Source organism: Marmota marmota, unplaced genomic scaffold (assembly GCF_001458135.2).
Source record: "Marmota marmota marmota unplaced genomic scaffold, marMar, whole genome shotgun sequence".
NCBI classification, from domain to species: Eukaryota; Metazoa; Chordata; class Mammalia; order Rodentia; family Sciuridae; genus Marmota; species Marmota marmota.
Window position 1 is genome coordinate 139,076 of NW_026006612.1, and position 5,874 is coordinate 144,949.

The following is a 5,874-nucleotide window of genomic DNA, read 5'->3' on the forward strand; positions in this document are numbered from 1 at the left end:
AACTTTATTAAATCATACTTTATCTATTCTTTCATTTGTGACAGTTCAGGAATAAAGTAAAACCAGAAAATATATTCTATTTCATGTACCATAGGCAATTATATTCTTCAAAAGAATAAATTTTAAAAAACATAAATTTTAGGAATATATGGGCTTTTAATATTATCACCATAATTCATAACACATTAAATAGGTTTTCACAACATTAGAAGGAATGTAAAGTTAACAATACAACCTGTTTTTCATGTTTGATAAGACCCAAGGTAGAGGGCTTCCTTAGATATTGAGTTTCCCATACATTGGGGCATAGTCCTTATCTATGTCTGGTCAGAAGTGACTACAGCAGAAAACAAGCTAAAGATAGGGAGAAAAGGAACAGGAACGAATCCTGTATATCAGCAAATTTGAGCAACATTAATAAAGCTCACAGTTCTAACTTCATAATCCAGAAGTACTTTGATTTGGCCAATGGGCCTTGGTACATATTGAAGTACAATTGGTAAAGAGAGTGCAATAGAAACCTTCCTTAACACATCCAAGAAGTAAGAGCCCCTCCACCTCATCCATCTTGTAATTTCTGTTCTTTTTCCAATAATCATTACAGACTCCAAAAGCCCAGTTCCAAGAGTCACCCAGTTTCAAGGGTATCCCACTTCTGCCTCCCAGTAATATCTGCCAATGGTAAAAGTCTGAGTACCCCAGGCAAGAAAGCATTCTGATGTTAGGTTGATCCAGGAGGCACCTTGTGGATCACATCCAACATTCATGCTTCTCAACTCTCTATACAGGAAGATGTGGCAGTTGGCTCTTTCAGGACACAGAGTAATAGCAACTGCAAGAAAAATATTGCAGACATGAATGTAAAAAATAAGAAGTTAAAGTCTTAAAAAAGTCTTCCTGTGAAGAAATGATATTACTGAGAAATGTGAAATTGTAACAGCAACAATGATTTTGGTTGTAAAAATCTAATAAATTATGGGCATGAATAGTAAATCTACAGAACAAATAAATTCCTTACCACAGACTCATAAATTTGTTGACAATGTGAAAATTCAAATATTGAGTCAAATATGAAACCGATATCTTTTAATTTTATTTTTCTTTCAAAATAGCTACAGAGAGGATGTCCTGAACTCTCTGGAGACATCAAAAATAAGTATCAGAAAAATATTCCTATTTCAAAAAATGGTGTCATTATTTGGATGAGAAGTGAAGATTTTCTCTCTTGTAAGCTTTTCTAAACAACTGGATAAAAATCTATTTATACATTTTAGAAAGTATCACTTTATGAAATTAATTCTTATTCACAGTTCCTGAATATTCAAATATATTGTACATGCTGTCGGAATCCACTTGAATCCTTTCTGTTATTCCTCAAATTTTGTAATTTTAGAAAGAATAATTTAAAATTTATTTATGCAAAACTTTTCACTATCCCTAAGTTTTCTGCATGCTCTGTACTGCCCTCCATTTATGAGATTTAACATGTAGCTTTTTATATTGAGCAAACTGAAATCAATTTTATTTTTATTTTCCTTTCTTGGTGATAAAGTTGATTTCTTTTCTTAGATTTTCTCTAGCTATTCAAAATTTTATGCCATATAAATCATATATACCCATGGTAAAAACAACATAAAGTTCTATTCAACTATTTACCCCTCAAAGCTTCTCCTAACAATTCAAATTTAGCAGAGTAAGGTGGCTTATGTCTGAAATCCCAGAAGACTGGGATAAGCAGATGAAAAGTTCAATGCCAGCTTGGGCAAATTAATGAGACTCTGTTACAAAAAATACTGGGGGCTGCATATCTGGCTAACTGGTAGGGTGCTTGCCTAATATGTGGGAGGCCCCAAGTTAAAATGCCAGGACCATTTTTTAAAAATAATGAACATACTGAACAACTGCATAAATTTGTTTGTGAAATTGAATAATGAAACTTAAATCTGAGTATAGCTCTGTTTATTGAAATTACCAATTTTTATATCACTTGTTTTATATATACCTCAGGACATATGAGCCTGGATTATATTTACGTAGTTTTTTTTTTTCACTCTTTATACTGTAAATTTGACTATAGAGACATACTCAAGGATTTGCAGTCATATTATTTATTTATAAAAATAAGTAAAATATTTAATAAAAGGGAAATACCACCCATGTGGTCCTAACAACAAATAATACATATGAGAATACTGCCAAAGCACTTATGCTTACCTTGAAAGCAATTGAGCCTGTGGATTAATCCAGTGATGGGCCCTGCACTGGGTTCTGGATTCACAGGCTGGGCTATATATAGCTGCATAGATTCAATTATGCAATAAGGAAGATGCAGTGAACATATGTACAGTCAGAAAACCATGACTTTTCTTGATAAGACATTTTATAAGAATTCTTGCAACACACAGATGTGGAAATACAGAAATCATCACTTTGTGAAATGAATTCTTATTCACAGTTCCTAAATATTTAAAAATATTGTAAATGCTGTTGAAATCCATTGTAATCCTTTCTGTTACTCGTCAAATTCTGTAAATATGCTTAGTTTTCTGTTCACTTGCATATATATAAGAGTAAAAATCTGGTGTCCATTTCCAGTCTGCACTGAAATCTCCCTATCTGCAGTCACAAGCTTCTCTAAAAACTGGAGAGTTTTTTGCCTCCTTAACAGGGAGAGTGTCAGAAGAATCCTAGGCAGTGATATCTGCTTCCTTGAGCTGAGCTAGCCTGGAGGACCCACAGAGTTCTAATGCTTTGAGTTTATTTCAACTATCATTTAAAACTGTCAACTTATACATACAAAATTAACAAATCTCTAGAGGTTTCACACATTGGAGCACTCTATCTCTCCTGTTAGCCTGTGTTCCCACTGTTAGCTCTGTGAGGTGTTTGACTTCATCAGCCTTGTGAACACTTAGTATTTCTCCTTCATCTGCATAGGCTTTCCAGAACTGGAAAGAAAACCAGGAATGGAAGGATTTTGAAATGATTTCTCTTTTGCAACATTTTTATTGAAGCTACTCCTAAAATTACTGAGAATAAGAACTAGGAGAGATGTCAAATTAGGTGGGGGAAGAAAAAAGTAGATCAATGATAATAGTGACTGAGTATTCCAATGAATCATGCACTGTAGTAGTCCTGACTAGTACTGTAAAAACTGCAAAAGCATCTGCTGGAGGCAGGTAAACATTCACCTGTACATCGTGTCTCCAATGACCTGCAAAAAGAAAAATAAAAATTCTGAATAATTTTCACAAGATCCCTCTACCATTAAGTACAGTGTGAGATTTTTGAATCAGCTCCAGAAGCTACTAGTTCCCAAGAAGTTCTGTCTTCCATCCTGGGGTGCATTTCCAACTTCTTTTCTACTCAAAAGAAAACAGTCCACTATAGAATCCTGGTAAAGTCTGGTTCTTCAATATTCTGTGTGAGTGGGAGGGGATGACGCTGTGGAGTCTGGGTTCTGCTGCAACCATAAATAAATCCCAGCAATTGTCTAAAGGCCCTGTGTCTCAGGTGAGCAGACACAAAGCAGTAGCAATAAGGTCTATATTCCTGAATCTCCCATCTTGTTATGTCTGTGAATTAACCAGAATACCCATGTTCAGCTCACTACTTGGTGAATTTCTAAAAGTCCCAAATATGTTGTTGATTTTCAGAGGGGGCCTACACATTAATCATTCCATACATTTTTGTTACTTACAGATAACATAGGAGGGATCCTTGGTTTTTAGAAATCCTTGGAAGAAGTGATCTATTAGCAAAGTAACCACAGTTGTGGAGAAATATGTTTGTACACCCAAACTTGAAGCAACAGGGGAAGTGGATTTCAGTTGTGAAATGCAATAGCTATATATGCCTGTCCTACATCCCCACGTATCAGTAGTTACCTGGACTGACTCCACATCTGGTCTGTGGCATATTTCCTTCAGCTCCTCATATATTCCTCTTAAGATCTCTGTCATATGAATCATTCTGGTTTTACTCTCTTTGAGCTGCTCAAAAATGTCTTTCCTCTCTTTCTGCAGCCTCTCTGAATGATGCCATTCTTCCTCATAGTAAAATGGAGGCATCTTCCCATATTCAACTCTGATTGCTTCTCTTCTTAAATTTATGTAGTTCTGCAGTAAAATTAAATTCACCAAAATATGAACCTATCCCTCTAAATCCTGTTGAAACTCCCTAATGCTAGGACTTACCTTTCCTATGTTTATACATGAATATACCACCATTGAAATTCCACATCATGTACTATCACAAGAATGGGATTCTAATCAGAATAAGTTATAATCTAAGTATGCATAATATGTCAAAGTATATTCTACTGTCATGTGTATTTTAAAAGGACAAACAAAAAATAAAATAAAGAAACTCCCAGATTCTTGTTTGTCTTATTAACAATTATACTTAAGCCTTCATCTTGTCAAACTTTCAGAATCCACAAACTTTTATTCCTTTCCTTTTGTACAAATATCCATGGCTCCTTTCTTTCTTTCTAATTAATTTTCTGAGGCTAGACTCAAACTTGTAATCTTTCTGCCTTAGCCTCCCAAGCAGCTGAGATTACAAGACTGCACTACCATGTCCTTTACTCTGCATCATGGTCAACAGTTTTAATCAACAGGTTACATTCACTTAATTCATGATAAAGAGTTTTCTAAAACAATCCACACAAAAAAATAAATTTGTTTTATCCTTTCCAACCCATATGTGAGGAAACATAACCCATTTCATACTTAAGGACTTTAGACTACAATGAATGGATTGAAATCCATTCACTTTTCTTGAGTTTAAGCCAAGTCACTTAAACCTACGTACTGTAACCTCAGAGTACAATAGTCATCTCCATGCACTTCACCCAGCTAACCGTAATACTGAAGTGTCATTTAGCACCTGACCTTATTATCTCTCTGAGACCATTTTCTTCAATTCTCTTCAAAAGTCATTCCAATATATGACATCAACTTCAACATGGCCTCAGTAACCTCCCTCCCAATATACCAAGTGCAATTATTTGTCATGTGCTTCTCTCCGTGTTGACATTCTATGGCTATGTTCCTCTTCAGGAATTAATCTCAAAGTAATTTTTAGTGAAAAATTTTGCCACCAACTATTTAAAATTTAAACATCATCTCCAGTCTCTGCTCTTTTACTCATTTTCAACTTTCCTGCTTAATTAGTCTAAAAAAAAGTTATCATGCTCTAATATATCAAGAATTTTACTTATTTACATGATGGCCATTTTCCTTTCTGATTTGTATCCTAACCTTTCCAATAAGAGATTTTTGCAGCCTTGTTTTCTGCCATAGTTTTATCTTATTATTTGTAATAGAGTTATCATGAAACAATTTTTAAATTAATTTTAATTTAAATTATAACACACTCAGGATAAACATCCACAAAGAAAATTAGTTATTTAAAAAGTATTCTCAAATTTGTAATCTTCTACTCAAAACACAAAGCTATGTCACTCATCATATTTCCCCTCCATACTTTATATTATGTTGTTAAATATTAATTGTTTGGGGTAATTTCAGACTGTTCTTATATTTGAACCATTTATCCCTCTCTCTGAAATTTTCCACTTTCCATTTCTTTTTTTTTTTTATTGTTGGCTGTTCAAAACATTACATAATTCTTGATATATCATATTTCACACTTTGATTCAAGTGGGTTATGAGCTCCCATTTTTACCCCAAATACAGATTGCAGAATCACATCAGTTACACATCCATTGATTTACATATTGCCATACTAGTGTCTGTTGTGTTCTGCTGCCTTTCCTATCCTCTACTATCCCCCCTCCCCTCCCCTCCCCTCCCCTCTTCTCTCTCTGCCCCCTCTACTGACATTCATTTGTCCCCCTTGTATTATTTT

General features: G+C 34.4%; 1 pseudogene; it reads right to left on the minus strand.

The window, feature by feature from the left end:
* Window positions 1-327: 327 nt before the first annotated feature.
* The window catches only part of LOC107133561, a 17,158-nt pseudogene continuing 11,611 nt past the window's right edge, over window positions 328-5,874 (minus strand).